This window comes from Balaenoptera physalus (genome assembly GCF_965194825.1).
Source record: "Balaenoptera physalus genome assembly, chromosome: 8".
Taxonomy (NCBI): Eukaryota; Metazoa; Chordata; class Mammalia; order Artiodactyla; family Balaenopteridae; genus Balaenoptera; species Balaenoptera physalus.
The window spans coordinates 23,404,269-23,422,726 of NC_138887.1; the positions used below are offsets into that span (position 1 = coordinate 23,404,269).

Sequence of the window (18,458 nt, forward strand, 5' to 3'; positions counted from 1 at the left end):
ATCTTTATTTTTGTCTTAGTTTCTTTATTCTTATGAGTTGCATATATAATAGCATACTCACCAAATATTGCTAATCTTACATGGCAAAAGAATGTCATAACTATCATAAACCTGAACTTGTTCATTTTGCAAGACCCTGCCCAACGTTGCTAACATCTCCAGCTTTCCACAAACTAGAATATTCACTGATGCTTTGTTTCTTATCCTAAAGACCAGTGTGCATGTTGTTATGTGGTTCCTAGGAAGACTGTAACGCCCTAAACAAAGACAAAGGATGAAAGGAGTCAAGGGAATTGCTATGAGAAAATAAGTAGGGATATCCCTGGAGAAGGAGTTGCTTCTGTGTTCTTTTAAGTGTCGCAGAGTAATTGTTTCTTTTTTTAAGGAAAGAACCAGGGGGGAGAGCAGCTCATTTTCAAGCTGGAGAGCTTGGCAAATATAGGCTGCAGGGTTTACTTTGGTTTAGGAATCCCACTGCCTCACTGGAGGGTCAATCAAAGTTCCACAGCCATTCTTGGATACTTGGAGGTGGGGCTGATTGATGTACAGCGGTGACTTGACCCAACACTTGAGGCAAACACAACCAGAGTCATCAGTGTTAATTCCGTACCCTCCAACCAGCATTTTGAAAGTGCGTTGACATTGGTGGCCTTGCACTTTTTCATCGGACTTCTAACTGGTAATTACACCTATATAATCACTGTGAAGTTATCTAGCCTAATAGTGTAGGACTCAAGACCAGTGCCTGCAATACTAAAATCTCTTACTTTGCTCTGAGTTTTGCTTTGTTCTTGTCCAGTTTAAGCTATACGTGCATTTTTCTCTTCTCTTAAGAAATAGAATATATGAGATGGTATAGACATTCAGGCACCCTGTCCCAAGCTTTTAGATAAGAAATTGTGTCTAAAAGAAAATGGAAGGAGTTGGTCAGGTGTTGTAATTTTACTATGATCTTGTCAGTAATAACTACAATACTAAGTGATAAGAGGACATTAAAAAATATTTGAAATTGTCCAAACCCTCCAAATTACCTATGCTTGTATTCATGCAACGATGGAATATCTTAATAGAGCACCATATTAAAAGGGCAAATTCATGTGCAGCTACCTTTTATTCTTAAGAAAATATATGCCCAGGAAGACTGTTAAATTATAAATGGCCACTTTTACCCAAAGAGGCACTTAGAATGAATATTATTATATATGTTTTGGAGTCTCTTATATTAAGATTGTAAGGCAGAGTGGTTGTCTTCCTAGTCATGGAGAAAGAAGAATCTATCCTCCCCCATCTCTTTTAGTCAACAGTAACCAGTAGAGGTCACAGGCAGTTTCTACTGGGGCATTCCTGGAATGGATCTAGTCAGCAAGTGGTCACTGTGACTTGCTAGAGAGGTGACTTTGCAATTTTATTTTACCCTCAGGTTAGGGAAACTTAGTCATCATCTTGTACACCTGACTTGGGCTACTGAATCTTTGATGCAACAGCTAACAAGATATAGGAAGTAACGTCACAAAACTTAGCCATTAAATTTAAGCCAATTTTCCATTTGCAAATCATTCCTATGAGGTTTTTCATGGCAAGAACTAGCTACATAGAATGAATGGGAGGCATAGAAAACCAGGTGTAAGAATTAGGTAAAAATTTACAGATTCCAGACATAATCGTTTTATTGGTCTCATATAACCATTGCTATTAATGACATTTAATTTCAACCCGTATTATGATACAGTGTTCTGTAGGACCAAACAACATTTGTATACCTTAACTTTATTTCACTGTGATTATCTTAAATAGTTGTAAACTGTGAAGTAAAATTGGAGGCAGTGGTTTGCCTCAGTGGGTATTGTGTGAAGATAGCATACTAAAGAAAGTGTGTAACACAGACAGGGACAGGAAATGTCAATACAAGCTCATTCAAGGAATAATTCATAACCTTGCTTGCACCTCAGACCTATACAATTCTATTTGACATTTTGGTAGTTAATATTGTTATTTAAGCATTCCAGACAACCCATAATTAAATATTTCGATCCAAGATCACAAAACAATTACTGACTTACAATTATGTATGTTACCTAAATGTAAATAATTAGAAAACAAAAAACTTGAAATGACATGCTGTATAGTAATGCTACTAAACAGATATATTTTTATTTTTATTTTTAACATCTTTATTGGAGTATAATTGCTTTACTGTGGTATGTTAGTTTTTGCTTTATAACAAAGTGAATCAGCTATACATATACATATATCCCCATATCTCCTCCCTCTTGCATCTCCCTCCCACCCTCCCTATCCCCCCCTCTAGGTGGTCACAAAGCACAGAGCTGATCTCCCTGTGCTATGCAGCTGCTTCCCACTAGCTATCTATTTTACATTTGGTAGTGTATATATGTCCATGCCGCTTTCTCACTTTGTCCCAGTTTACCCTTCCCCCTCTCCATGTCCTCAAGTCCATTCTCTACGTCTGCGTCTTTATTCCTGTCCTGCCCTTAGGGTCTTCAGAACCATTTTTTTTTCTTTTTTTAGATTGCATATATATGTGTTAGCATACAGTATTTGTTTTTCTCTTTCTGACTTACTTCACTCTGTATGACAGACTAAAGGTCCATCCACCTCACTACAAATAACTCAATTTCGTTTCTTTTTATGGCTGAGTAATATACCATTGTATATATGTGCCACATCTTCTCTATCAGTTCACAAAGAGATATATTTTTATATGAAAAGTCAAGGACTTTGTGAATGTCAGCATTATGTAAATGACTTTGGAGAGTTGGATTATGTGTTGCATCTTGTTTATTCATTCAACATATATTTGTCTGCCCATCACATACTGCACATTGACCATTTTCTGTACCTAATTTCATCCACTTAGCACTTTGAGTGATCAATTAATTCCCCAGCATAAATATCATTATTTAATAAATTAAATCTATCAATATAGGGGATGTTATATAGGGGTCACTTCTCTACTTGGTAATCAGGGAATCTTCCACTGAGTTTGGTACCACAGGTTCTCATGTTTTTCCCTTAAGGATGATGAAAGATCAGTGGACTCCTAAGTATCTGAAGTCTGTGGAGTCTTAGGTTGCTTAGAAACTCAGTGACTATGTCCTTATGATGGCAACCCAATTTATCAGTGAATGCAAAAGCAACTTAGTTGGCATTTTGCCAGATCTCCATATTTTGCTAGTACGAATATTCAGATCAGCTCTTCTATCACATAAGTATTTATTATTCACACAATCAAACTAAATAATACTACAACTTACCAAATTTTGAAAAGAATAATTTATAGTTTATAATAGATAGCAAATACATGAAAATTTAGCTTAAATTCACTATGTAATTTTAGTTATTTCAAATTTATGTCAGCTGGTTATTATCCCATTGCCTAAACTTCCTTATATACGTGTAAGATTTGCGCTAAATTAGAAGCGTGGGAAAGTTAGACTAGTACAGTATATAATCTATGTGTTAATAAAAAAGGCTCTATAAATTTGACTTCTATTAATCTATACAAATCCATAAATTTAACCATACATGTATATGTAGTACATTTTAATGATATTTTTATTTTACCTTACTAACCCCTTTTTCACATATAAATATAATATATTAAAAATATTATTTACCATATTATTTCTCTTTAAAATCTTAAGTCTTAAGTAATATGCCATGTAATTTGTATACACAAATGCATTCGAAAATTAATGTATTAGAAAAGCACATTTTTGCAATAATGGAAAAGACATTAGGGAATGTACTCTCCACTTCAGTCTAAGTATTTGCTCCTTGCAGTACATTTTCAACTATTTTGCCCCTTCTAATTTAAGGCATGTTTCTAGCTTTTAATAATACCTTCTGTTTATTAGTTTTTTACATACTCATGCTATATATGAACTGTGATCTTCTCTGTACCTCTTCATATGTAGGCACTGTATTTATCTTATCTCCTTATTGATTCCAACTCTCATGTTTATCACAGCCGAAAACGCGGGTAGAGCCGGCAGCCTCTCCTGAGACTAGACTGCTACAAAGTTCTAGTTACCATCATTTTCCCATGGGTTTTGGCATTTATGCATTTTGTTTTGATATTTAAGAGGTTATCATATTACAGGTTCTCTTGAGAATAAAAGAATCAGTGTGACTCAGGCTTTTATGTGACGAGGATGCATTCGGTGATGTTTTCGATTTTTCATTATTCTTGATTTCTGCAGAATTCTGCAATTGATCAAATTTGTCAGTTCTCTAGTATGTCAGTTCATCTGGGCAGTGCCCATGTTACTGATGATATATCTCATTTCACAGATGGAAACAAGTATGAGAACAAAACTTGAATTGTTTTCCTTGAATTAACTGCCATCAGAACAGAAAAGCCAGTTCCCAGGGGTCCTTATTTAAGGCTCCAGTGACTAAGCTACGTTGGCACCCTCAACAGAGGTGCATTTTGTTGTCAGATAAAGGCCTGCTGTTTTTTAACAAGATAAGTGAGCAGTCCGGTACAAATCCACTAAACAACCCAAAGGAATCAAACTATCAGCAAGGGATCACACATGTTAGTTTATAAAGAGATAGGAGATTGGCATGTAAAATTAGATGGTAGAGTAAAATATTAAGGAGACTTGGACTAGGCAAGAAAAACGCAGTACAAGGAATGACCTACATTTTATATTTAATTGTGGTTTTTGGTGTGTGATTGAAGTACTGTCACAAATTTACAAAATCTTCAATTTAATCAGTATGTCTATTCCTGGCAACTGGAGACATAAGCACAATTGGCACATTTGATCATATAAAATGTTTGGGAAAAAACTGATTGTGTAGTCGCATGTCATTTGTCCTTGTATTGCAGTTACTCAATAAATATCTGTGGAACAAAAGAAGTAAGCCCTTCTGAAGAATATTTTCCAATGTGGAAGAGTCAGACTGTTTAACACATTCAGATTCTTGCTTAAAGTAGACTACATCTGTTCTTTATTCCATTACATGCCTGGTGTCTACTAAATGTAAAAGATGCACATCTGGAAAATAACCAGTCCTTTTAAATTTGATGTTGGATAACCTGGAAAAGTAAATATACTCTTCTACCAAAGTATTTAACATACCCATGTCTCTTTAATGTATGTTGGGATACTTGTAGTATAGGTTTTTCAGCATCTATTCAATGAATATTTGAGCACCTATTATGTGTCAGGCACTATTGTAGAATCTGGCATATTACCGAACACAGATCCCAGTGAATACATTATAGGGAGTTTCATTGGGACCTACTTCCTTACAACTCATTAGTGAGCAAATAAATAATGAATTGAGCTTTTTCATGGTACTTTGTACAAGTAGGACACTAAAGTATTCTGGAGATATAGAGATGAATAAAATATAGTCACGTGGTATTTTGTATGTGCTTAATATTAAAACCTCTGTTGCATATATTATAGAAAACCATGTTTCAGGGATTTTTTTTTTCTTTCTTGACTTTTTTTTAGGGACCTACTGATTAACTCATATTTCTTGACCACACTTAATGAGCGAGAAATTTGGTTATATGTTTAGTTGTTTAAAATGTATGTGATCTACAGTCCATATTTTACATAGAATCTCAGGGTATCAGTTTGAGTACTTTCAACTCAAACTAGCTGAATTGATACAGGGATATGAGGGGCCCACTTAATTGAAAACTTCAGAGTTAGCACTCTTCAGGCACAGTTGGATCTAAGTGCTGTCTCTTCTGATTTTTCTTGGCTCTTCCCTTTATTTGGGTGTTGGCTTTAACCCTGGTTGGCCTTCCTTGAAGTTTTGAGATGGTTCCTGGCAGCATGAGTACACATTCCCTTATTCTTACACACTCTTACACATAGAGTATGTGAATGGGGAAAGATGATAGTGGGAAGATCAACTCCCACCCATATTGAACAAAGGAGCCTAGATTTTGTGAGTCCTGAGGAGACGTATGTTCTTATAACACTAAACTTTTGATAACGCTTTAACTTATAACAAATAAATAGGGATTTAATTAAATAAAGGAAAATATTAAATAGAACACTGACATCTTTAGAGGCAATATCATGTTAGTACCATGTTAATACATGTTTTATAAATCAAAATATGGAGGTTGCTTTTGAATCTTTCCTTCTGTACTCAATATTAAGGGGCATCTCTGAAAGCAAAGTCAGCTGCTTGTGGCTTCTGGAACACTAGTTGCTTCTCACTACACAGGATGTACTAAGGATCTGAGGATAAGTTCTTGAAGAAACATTACTATCTTCCTTTCCTCTGGGAAATTCTTAAGCATGTAGAAATGTCCCCTCGAGATTATGATTTAGTCAATCAAAATGGGTGAATTTAGTTATATTTATTCATTATGTTTCATCTTTAAAAAATTGAAGCCAATCTCCTAAAACACGTCTTAACACATGCATATTGGAATTTTTCAAAAAACAGATATTGTCTATTTTCAATTTTAATTTTATTCACCTAAGATTGGAGGAGGATTGCCTGAAAGGGTGACATCTTCAATGGTAGAATGTTTTATCATAGAAAGAAAAGGTGTTCCCTGTAATTAATTGGCACCAATTAGACTTAAAACTTAAAAAGGAAAATCACCACAGTATTTTTTCCCTAACCTAAATGACATGACAAATAAGCCAGAGAAAGTTTAGTAAACAGTACGAATTTAGTTTAATCTTTATTTTTTTTAGTTTCATAGCTTGAAGAATTTAAATATTTTCTACTATACAGGATGGTAAATAAGTATGAGCTTAAAAGAATAAGTGGCAGAATAAGGTTCAGTTATAACTAAAATACTTTTTGGTAATATTTGGAAACCCGTGATTGTGTATTGAACTGCCGTCAGGAGGTAGATGTCTTTCAAAACAGAAATACCCATTAAGTGGATAATGTGAGTGTACCAATAAAAGGAGTGAAGGAACAAATGAATTCATGGTTTCTGCTAATTTAGGAATAGCTGTAATTTTGTAAGTATAATTGCAGTAAGTTAATTTGGATGCAATTTCAAATGTACATACCTAAAACCACATTTAATTTTGAAAAACGATTAGAAAGATAAAAATGAGATGTCAAATAAAAAACAACTAGGACAGATAAATGCAAGGTAAACCAAGGAAGAAAAGAAGGAAAACTGAAAACTGAGAATCTTGTGGAGGAGAGAAGTCTATACTGAAACTTATTCTAAAAATAATATTTGGGGACAGACTTCTTTATAACATGGGAAATATTTAGTGGCTTTTAATTTTGAGTTGCGTGAAATAGTATGGTTTCCGTGTTTTTATGGGCTTATTTCACCTCCAAATATTACTCGCTGTAGTCCTCATTTCTTCAACCTACTGTGATTATCCAGTTTTCCCCGAGGAGTTGTAGAAAATGAGAGGAAAAACAGGCCTGCAACAGTCTTGGATTGCATCCAGAAAATGTTTTTAGTCCTTGGACTACATGGAGGATGGTGCCCCAAGCCTTATATACACAGATTGGGAAAACAATGAGGATCTCAGCGTATTCACTCTCAACAGGAAAGCCCTGTGTCCTTAACAAAGGGTGTACTACAGAGTACACTGAAACGCACTCGGAAAACATAAGCATCTCGATTCACATTTGTATCTTTACCCATGAACAGGAGGCAACGTGGAGTAGGACAGTTTGCTTGCTAAATACCACAACTGAGGGCCCTGGGCCCTGAAAGCCAGGAAAACAGTTGTGTTAGCAATCTCTGAGGATAGATGTACTAATCAACCAGTGCAAAACTAGCAGGACCAGTAGAGTCATTTAGGGTGACATTCCATAGCAATTCAGATTCCATAGCCTGCTACTGTTTACTTAAGTCACAACCTCCGGACAAAAGAGAAGAGCGACTTTCAGGAATCTGAAAGGGGATGGTCAGAATGAACATGATTTGAGTCCTTGGTCACTTGTTGGAGAACGATGAGGATGACAGACACTTGCATAAAGACACGGCTGATGTTATTTAAACCTACTTCAGAATAGAAGATTTCTTTCTACTTAACCATAAGGTAAATTCCTTTATCAAGTCCATTGTCAGTGCCCCCTAATGTGAAACAAACTTTAATGATGCTACTAAAACGTTAGGGCTAAAAAGAAGTTTAATAGGTAAGTTGAACTTCTCTATTATTCAAAATTTAAGTGTGCAGATACTAAAGGGAAGGTTTTACTGTACCCCTGACTAGTTGTCATTTCTTTCATTCAAGCAGATAACCAACTGTCACAGAGAAACATGCAGAACAGTTGCAGGGTTCTGATATTTTAGAATTCTGAATTTTTATATCTACCTTATGCATGATAGAGTAGTAGTCTGTCACATTTATCTGTTTGGATTTTAATGTTTATGATTTATAGAATATAGTCATGGAAATAAGATATATAGAAAGAAATTTAAATGATTTATAACATTTCCAGGAAAATATTTGCTTCTAGAAGTTTTATTTGGTATATTAGATAGATATATACCCACACACCCCCATACACTCTATATGTGGGTATGTATGTGTGTTACACAGGTTTTTGTTTTGTTTTGTTTTTTACAGACTATTATACGAGGCTTTGTTCAAACTGAAAAATACATTTAGAGCAAGATGGTCCCACTTTGAATCCTTATGGATTCTTGGAGATCTTAAGAATTTATTTCAAGTTCTTCCAAGGAGTTCATTTGAGAAGCAGCACTCTAAACCAAACCCTTTGGTCTTTTGGAAGACAGAAAACTCTGGCTTATCCACAAGCAAATCCTTCCCTTAAGCCCACTGAGAACCAACCTGGAAAATGATGATTTGATTTCACTATAGGGTTTGATAGTCTGTTTAATAGTTCTTTAAAGCTTCTAGCAGAAGCTGCTGTGCCACTCAAATGCAAGGTTTGTGCCAAATGTTTCTTCAAAGTGTCAGGGCAGAAGGATCAAACTTTTCCATTTTCAAGCAAACAAACAGAAAAAGAAAGGCATCAGAAATATCTTATTTCCTGTGGGGTGATTTCTAAGATAAATTATTGTTATGTGACATACTTCTTAGAAAGTATTTTATTTCTCAGCTTTAAAAAAGAATTTAATTAGGTATGCTCCCATGTCCCTGGAAAAATGTGTGTGTGTGTGTGTGTGTGTGTGCGCGCGCGTGCCCGTGCATGCATGTATGTGAGTTTAACTCTTTCAGGAATCTGACACCCAAGTGCTGTGTATCTCCAAACTTAACAGATTGTCAGATGGCATAGATGTCAATATAATTGTTTCAAAGACAGACTAGAGAGTATGGTTAGTATGTCTGTTTATTTACTAAATGGAACAAAATCACTTTAAGTCTCATTATCCATCTGATTTCTTTTCTGTTTTTATACATTCATCACAATGAAAGCTTCTTAGCATTTCAAAGCATATCAACTTGATCAAACCATCAGCTAATGTGAATGTGTAAATTGATTTCTCTAACCCTTCTTAAAATTATTTTATTGATTTCCTTTTTAAGACCCCACTTCAGGGACTATTTATAGGGTAGATGACATTTCTCAACACAAAACTCTGTTGTACCCACAATTCAATGAATTTTATAGTTCTGCCATTGAAATTACAAATTAATTGCTCACATAATTTTTTTCAACCTCTTTTTGGTATTTGGTAGCTAAATGCTTATTTTTTGTAATTGATTATTGATTTTTTTCTTATTATTTCATAACAACATGCTTTGAGGCCTAGTTATTCTTTTACCTGAAGATTTCTGTTTTTCCCCCCTAATAATTTCCTTTCGAATATATGAACACAAATTATCCTGACAACTATGCTGATCTTAACACTTCCATAAGGTTCTTAGTATTGTTTAAATGTTGACTTTTCCCCACTCTCCTTAGACAGTTAAGTCTGTTTTGCAAACAGTTCAAGTAAAGATAGGTGTGCCAACATATTTAGAAGGCCTGTGAAATTTACATATTGATCTGGCCCAGCCCACATTGAGAACTATGCACATATACAGAGGTGCTCTCTCTCTAATCTGTCTTTTACACACAGCTCCTACCATGACTTCTATGAGACATATGGGGAAGTTTACTTTATATCACTAATGCAGTAAGTTTACTTTCATCGTGTGCTCTATTCATTAGACGACATAGCTTAAGTCTAAACTTTAATGACCCTGATATTCTGCATTTTACCTTTAATGATGTCCTTTGAAATTTTCCTTTAAACGTGATATTAAAAACCTCCATTTTAATCTCTCAAACTTTCGCTGGCATTACCGTGTACTGCTATGTCTTGTGCATTTAATATTCTCTTTTAAAGTTATGTACATATATATTTATTTTTATTCCTGCATGTGAAGCCCCCCCTCACCATATGAAGCAGGTAGAACCTGCCATTGGTTTAATACTTCCATAAATGTAAGGCAGCAATTGAAAAAATAGGTATTTGTTTATATAGCACACACAATCAGGTGTCTTATGCATGTGCATAAATATGTGTGTGTGTGTAAATCTTCATGATTAGTTACCCCAAGGATTAAAGTGATAAGAAGAATTTTGCCTTATGGTTTTACACTGGTAACTAATGTTTTGAGATACTTTACAGTGTTATGTGTTGCAGGTCTTCAGAATGAATTTTGTTTTAGCTAAACTCAAAATAATTCTGTTAACTGCCACTTACAGAATATGTTCACTGTTCATTCCTTGTTTATTGTACTTAGATATCATTTTCTAAGAGAAGGTTATTTAAAATTGTTATTCAATTTGAACAAATGTGTTGAAAAGAATACGTAAATGAGGTATTGATCAAGAACTTATTTATATATATATTTGTTTATTTCAGAAAAGAGTATAGGCTCTTCAGTCAGTCTTTCAGGGTTTTAATCCTTGTTTTGACACATGCTAGCTGTTTGACCTCAACTAGTTGTCTAAAGAACATAGTAAGGTGGTGTGGTGGGTCAGTGAGATAACTTATGTGAAACACTTATTTCAACAACTGGCAGACAGTAAGCCCCTAATACATGTTAACTCTGTTACCTTATCATCATCATAATTTATAGGTCTTTGATTGCCCATACAATCTAGAATTGCAAAGCATATGATACTAAAATTCTTTTCATTTGCTAGACTGTAAAAAAAAAAAAAATGATTCACATAAACATTTTTATCTACTATATAGAACCTGCATACATCTTTACGTTTTAAATTTAAATCTACCATATGATTTGATCTTCAGCTTGAGGCTGTAGGTAGGCTCTGTAGTTATTCTCTTTGACAAGAAAGGAAATCAGGAATATGATGACTGTGTGCTGCCCAGTTCACAAAACCTATTATTATTAAAAGAGCTGTGGTCAGGACTTGGGCTGTGTGATTCCTCTTCTAGAACTCTTACTATGCATACATCGTCTACTTCTCAAATATGTTGCAATGTTTATAATTAGTCAACATACTTTACTCTTCCTCTTTTATTTCACAAGTGTTAAATTCCATGAATCAGCTCATCTAGAAATACTGTTCTAAAGGATTTTTTGAAACCATACAAATGCTAGAAGAAAGTTTATTATTTTTTATATTCTTGGAGAAAGCCTTTCAAAGCATGACACAATACTTAAAAGGAATTGCTGTGAAAGTTAATGGCATAAAAATTGAAATTGTCAGTAATTTAAAAATACAATAAAAATAAAGTTTAAAATAGTCAAAAAAGTTTTAAAAACTGTCAAATGTCAGAAGACTGGCTATTTCCTTACTAGCTAATAAGGAAGGACAAACAAACCCACAGGGGAAAAAAAAAGATGAACAAAGATATTATCACAAATATTTAAAAATATAAATGCCAATATGCTTAAGAAAATAGGTGAACCTTCACTCAATTAAATATTTACCGATAAAATAAGTACTTGTTAAAAACAAAGTTTAGTGTAAACCAGTGTGAGTGATGTATGGAGAGAGGCATTTTCACACACTGCTGTGTACATGTATGAACAGAAATTTGGTAAAACTCCCCCTTCCAAAAAAAGTACATACTTTTAAATTTCACTTTCTGCTGTTTACTAGTGTCCTAGCACAGTAAACAAAACTATATGGGGACTTCCCTGGTGGTCCAGTGGTTAAGACTTCACCTTCCAATGCAGGGGGTGTGGGTTTGATCCCTGGTCAGGGAGCTAAGATCCCACATGCCTCGCGGCCAGAAAACCAAAACATAAAGCAGAAGCAATATTGTAACAAATTCAATAAAGGCTTCATTCTCCATTTTTTGATTAAGAAAATAAGAATAAGTAGTTATTTAACTCCTAACCCCCAGTCAATATAGCTAGCAGTGGTAACATCAGAAGTCATGGATGTCTGTCTGATTCCAAATTCTAAGTGGTCTTCCAGAAAAAGAAAGAGTTCCCAAAGCACTGTGCCTAAGCTTACTTAAGCATATTGACAGTTTTATCTTTCATTCTACTAAATTTGTCTAGTGCTGTAGTGGATTTACGGAAGGCAAGGTATAGCCTCATATAAAAATATCCCTTCAAAATATTGCACATACATTATATTTTTAAAATGAAAACCTCAACATGCATTACTCAGAAATGGGTGCAGCAGTTTTCTGCCTTGTTCAAGGTGAATATTTTGCTCAAAATATAGATATATGGTTGCAGATTTTACCTAGCTCTAGGTTTCCTGAGTCTTGTGTGCTAAGCTGCTCAGAACGGTTGTCTATGGGATTGAACACTTAACAGCTGCCTCTGGGAATGTAAATTTGATTCTTTGGGCTGCTCATGGGAGGGTGTGACATTTTCCTCTCCAGAGACAGAGGATTTGGATGGCATTAGGCTACTGAGTAAATAGTGATCCAAGTAAGTTCAGTGTCAGCTTAGGCATCTATTTTACATGTATTTTTTCTGAATCATTTTTCTCTAACAGTGTTCAAATTTTCATTATAATTTAACTATCCTTGACTTCCCTGGTGGTCCAATGGTTAAGAATCCGCCTTCCAATGCAGGTGACGTGGGTTCGATCCTTGGTCAGGGAACTAAGATCCCACATGCTGTGGGGCAACTAAGCCCGCGTTCCACAACTACTTAGTCCATGCGCCACAACGAAGAGCCCACGCACTGCAATGAAAGATACCGCATGCCGTAACTAAGACCTGACAGCCAAAATTTAAAAAAATAATAATTTAACTATCCTTTAAATATATTTAAGATATGCTGTTTAAAATGGCATCTGAACTCCTATGTTGGTGGGTTATTTCTGAATTGTCACACTGTAGGGTGTGTGTATTTGTGAGAAGGCTGAGAAGGAAATGTATCAAAGCAGCTTAAGTACAATAAAATAGATACTCTTCATCAAAATAATTATTAAATTAGCTTTTACACTACGTTTTTATTAATACAACAAAGTTAAAAGGTCACAATTATAAGGGAATCATCTTTTTAAATTATCTGAAATCTCTGTAAGTTATTCTTTTTAAATGAAAAGCATCAATCATAATGAGATTACACAAGGCCATTTCTACTTTATCGTAATTAAATGATCAGATATTTTTTAAAAATGCCAATATACCTGAAGACTTTTATAACTTATTATTAATTTTTAAATAAATGTGTCTGTAAAAATATCCTGGAGAAAGAAAGCAATGCTAGAGGAAAAAGAGTGCTTTGGATTCCTTTCCAGGTGTATCGCACAGCTAGCAAATGAGAGGATGCAACACACGCCCAGAAGGGACAGCACAAGCGATCCAGTGAGGGCTGGTTTAAACACAGTCTGATGAACTAAATGTATTTCTGCCTGTTACTGTTAGGTTGTTGTCTTTCAAGGTTGACTTAGAGGCATTTATTTAGCTGCTCTATCTGATAGATGACAGTTTAACCTTCTGAAGATTTTGATTTTTGCCTGTATGTTTCTGATAATTTCTTTGTAAAAATGTATTTTTAATATTGAGGGTCTTTTTTATCCTCCCAAAGTGCAAGATTTGGTTAGATTTTAAAATAATGACTTTCTTTTAAAGTAACTTTAGTATATGCTTTTTTATATTAAAAGGTCATCCTAAATAGTAGAATTATTTAAATGTTATGTAACAGTAGTCTTTTTATCTGAAGAGATCTAAGAGAAATTTAATTTGGGGGGTTTTCGTAGAAGGATTTTGCTGTGCTTATGAAACTTCTATAAAACTAAGAGAAAATAATAAATAGTGAAGAACCTGCAGTTAGAACAATAGGCTATTTCCTTTTTTTAACGTGTTTGTCATCCTTGTTGATTGACAGAGTCTCCAGTCGTTTTCACAATTATTAGCCTCAACACACTTTAGATTTATGATGCATAGAAAAGTGCATTTTGTTTAAACTTTATGAAATGAGGTTTTCAAGCAGGAAAGTTAGACTCTGATAATTCTGCCCAATCTACACTTTCCACCCCTGGGCCCAGTTTATCATCTGGAATAATGATTCTGCAGTAAAAGAGTATATTAGAGGCTACTCAACAAGTTAGTTCCTTTTGTCTCTCTGGCCTCTGACTTACTTGGATGGGAAAATGGCCAAAAGAAAAAAAAAAGCAGAGGATCTCAGATATAGGTAATGGGTCCTTACCAGAACATAAAAATAGACCTGTAGGAGCCATATCAGTGGTGGGATGTGTGTGGGGTTTTTGTTTGTTTGTTTGTTTGTTTTAATTACTCTTGCAACAAAACACTCACTGGGATCTGACGTCTGTCTGTCTGTCTCTCTCTTTTTTTTTTCTTAAAGCATATTTAAACTCACACTTTTTATAATGGGGATTTCAGTGTAGGGTTTTCTGCTGAATACCATTTGGTGCTACAAAGAATTGACCGTTCAAATATTGGAGCATTTGATTGAAAAATCCTTCTTAGCCTTTTTAAAGGTAAGTCATAATGATTTTTTTTTTTAATAAAAAGATTTCTATCTCCCAAATGATAGGAGATGACACTACTATATAAACACCCGTTAGAAGTTATAGAACAGAACAGCAAGCAGGAACTGTTTTCTTGAAGTCATTAGGCTTTTTTTAAAAAGTAGGTTTGTGTTCTTTTCTAAGTTATCAATCTTCTTACCTTTTATGTTTAAAAAAATATTGAAACCTTGTCCACCAGCCTATGCCATTTTGTTTCTTGATGTTTAAAATCTTGTTTATTTGTAAATATTTATTTGTTAATATTTAAAATGATGTACTATCCAATTTGATTATTGTAGAACTTTCATTGTCTACTTAGGCTATTTATACATGATTTTTAATTTAAATTATGAATGAAAATCAACATAAATAAAAACCAGTATAGTAGGATTAGTTCTTATAAATGACTTGCCACTCTATGCCAACATGCTTTCTAATATGCAATTGTTAATTACCTATTATTTTAGAGAGTCGTTATTTTGTTTAATCTTCTATCTTAATTTCACAACCTTTAGTGAACCTGACTTTGTCTACATGGTTAAATGCAGTGCATCTTTTGGATATATTCTTATTAAGTATTTTTAAAAAATGAACAAAGATATTGTAATTGCTACTGGGGATGGTTAATTGTATTAATTCCAAGTAATGATTCTGATTTATATAAATGTTTATAAATTATATAAAATTTGGTAACAGAATTAAAAAAAAAAAAAATTAAAACAAAATTAAAGTTTTTGGATATTTAGGAAGCTTATTACAAATATCAGCAAATTATTTTCTTGAATGATTATACAATGTTTAAAGGACAAATCATTCTAGAAAAATTAAAAGTTTTAATTTATAGTAATTTATAGTAAGTGAATTCATACATAACTGTAAATGGCATAAATTCTCTAGAGTAAATTTCTAACAGTTTCTAGAATTGTAACATATTGAAAGATGTTTTTGAAATCTTTGCATGTACTTTTCAGTCCTTGACTGTGTAGTTTTAAATTAGTAAAAGAAACAGTGCTTTTAGTATTCGTTCAAAAAATAACCAAAATAATAATTTTTAAAAATTTTGTTATGTAGAGAGTCTAGTGGTGGACTGGATTTATGAGAGAAAAAATACATAGAAATTTTTTTCATTTACCAAAATCATTATGAGACCGGAACAATAAATCCAATACAAAATCATCAGAAGTTAAGCTGGGAGGAATAACATAATTACAACTGGAGAGGTATTGGACAGAGTGTACCAAAAATTTTGGAATTTATTTTGGAAGTTATAGTTGCTAGGCTTAATTTTTAAGAAAATGTTAGCAAAAAATACTTGTGGATCTTTTTTTCTTCCTGAAGGAATGGATTCTGTAACTGTTTTCTGATTTAATCAAAACATGTTTTAATTCACTGGCCCAAGTCATGGCTGAAAGTTTCAAGGAGCATTAGTCTAACCTAGAAGCTGCCTTTTCATTTGCATGATATTCTAAATCCTGGTATACATAAGAATAAACCATTTCATCAGACTTTATTGTAACCTAAGAGTTTTGGAAATAATCATTCTTCTTCGTGTAACTTATACACATTTATTAGATTTTTAAAAAATAATACTTGGCCAATTTGCAATAACATTTTACTATTATGTTATGGTTGTTCAATATAATATTCCATAATATTTCAAATAACATAACATGTGCTATGATAGGAATTTTTATTCATTATCTCATTGAATTTTATTTGACATTTTTAACCATATATGATGTATTTAAATCCATTTTAGAGAAAACTGAGCCACAGAAAACTATAATGTTAGACTGCGAATTGAACCTAATTATTTGAATTCAAAGCTCAGAATCATAATTATTGCAAATCTTATAGTATTCTACTGTTTATAGTAAGAGTTGGGTTGGGAAAAAAGAGATAATAGCATTTCTATCTAGGACTCAACAATCAAGAATGGCTCTAGATAATCCTATTTAAATGGACATGACTCTAAGAGAATCATTTCAAACCTATAGTAATCTCTATACACAAGTACTCCAAAAACTACTCCAGAAAGGTTGGTTTGCTTCTAGAAGAACATTTAGTGTAATAATGAAGTCAATGTAATTATTGTTTTAATTTTCTAAGACTACCACCAAAACAAGTTTTAAGTTGTTATATTTGAAAGGCATAGTTTAGTAAAGCATGTTATTGTTTTGTATTATAGATGTCTATAAACTTTTTTCTATTATATATGTTTAGCTCCATATATTCTGATAGGATGGAAATGCCCATATAAATTAAAAGGATTATGGTAACTTGAATAAGAGAAGGTGTCGGAGATCTCCTAATCTAGTTATTTAAACATTTTCCACATAGCCATTGGGTTCTGTGGGGATGACTCAGAGACCAAATGAGATGTGACTGGAAGGGGAAAGGGCCACAGTTCTTGCCAACTTTGACCAGAATAGCTTTGACCAGATAGTTCTTTTAACTATCTTTATATGTTGGGATTGTGTGTAAAATAAGTACTAGTCTAATGCCCTTCTGTTTCCACATAATGAAACACCACCAGATTTAAATGATTGATTTAACTAGCTTGATGTGAATCTGCATCTTACTCATGGCTAGGGAATCATGGTTTTGTAAACACACCTAGATATCATATAAAGTAAGAGTATGAACAGGAACTTAATTTGGAAAGCTGATTTTCATCATTCATATTCAACCTGTTGTTGAATTAATCACCCCCAAAACTCTAAAACTGGGTTTTGTGGGCAGATACTGTATTTATTAGGTGAGGAAGACTGTGTATCAAAAGAATCACAGTGTGTGTCTAGTGGAAAACAGAGGTGTGTGATCTGGTTTCCTATTCCAAGGAAAAGTGGAAGGAAAGCTTATGGATAGAATAGGAAATTTCTAACTCACTCATGAGTTAGAAAATGTCATCCAGGTCCTGGCATTCATTTATGGTACAAGTACATACTCTTATAATCTGAAACTGTTAAAGTTTCGTAGTTCACATCCCAGGAAACTGTACCTCTGGGCCATGCCTTTTCTGGGTGGAGTTTCCCAGGAAACACAGCTCTCTCTGCACATGGGAATAATTACAGATTCTCTGGGAACTTTATTATTCTGACCTACTAATGGAGACGCTTCTTATAGCTCAGTCTCAGTTCCTACCACCAGGTTTCCAACATAGTGGAAAGGCATAACGCTCATAAGTTCATCTAGAAACACTTTGTAGATATGACAGCAAAAAAAAGAAACAGCCACGTGAACATATACTCATGAATTCTACAAAAGGAACAGGATTTAATGTCTGTGAAATGACAGGATACAGCTGATCTCCATATAGACTCAAGAAAGTTATGGGATTAGTGATATCTTAAAACATTTCTTTTTATTTTCTCTTCCTTCTTCTTATAGGTCTCAAAAATATGTTTTCTTTCCTGTACCTTTGATTATTTTTTGTTTTCTCAATTTAAGTACTTTAAGCAAGCAGTAAGTTATTACAGACATCAATGTCTTATTATGAAGAAGAAATAACAGTGAAAAAAAAACTTAATCTAAAATTAGCAAGTAAAATAAATTTTATTACGTAAGAAGCTGTACTCTTGAGAAAACCAAGT

The 18,458-nt window shown here is 33.7% G+C and overlaps 1 protein-coding gene across 13 annotated transcripts in view; it reads left to right on the forward strand.

Moving 5' to 3' along the window:
• The window catches only part of LOC309666231 (platelet glycoprotein 4), a 111,964-nt gene that overhangs the window by 58,807 nt on the left and 34,699 nt on the right, over positions 1 to 18,458 (forward strand). The window contains exons 2-3 of one of the 13 annotated variants that reach the window (XM_082473589.1): positions 7,842 to 8,030; positions 14,738 to 14,835. The exons of 4 other annotated variants lie outside the window; for them this stretch is intronic. The gene's annotated coding sequence lies outside the window, so the exon portion shown is untranslated. Of the gene's footprint in view, positions 1 to 7,841; positions 8,031 to 10,015; positions 10,079 to 14,418; positions 14,529 to 14,552; positions 14,836 to 14,913; positions 14,987 to 18,458 lie in introns of those variants that run through there. 8 more of the 13 variants (XM_082473590.1, XM_082473592.1, XM_082473596.1 and 5 more) reach the window with 8 other exon arrangements.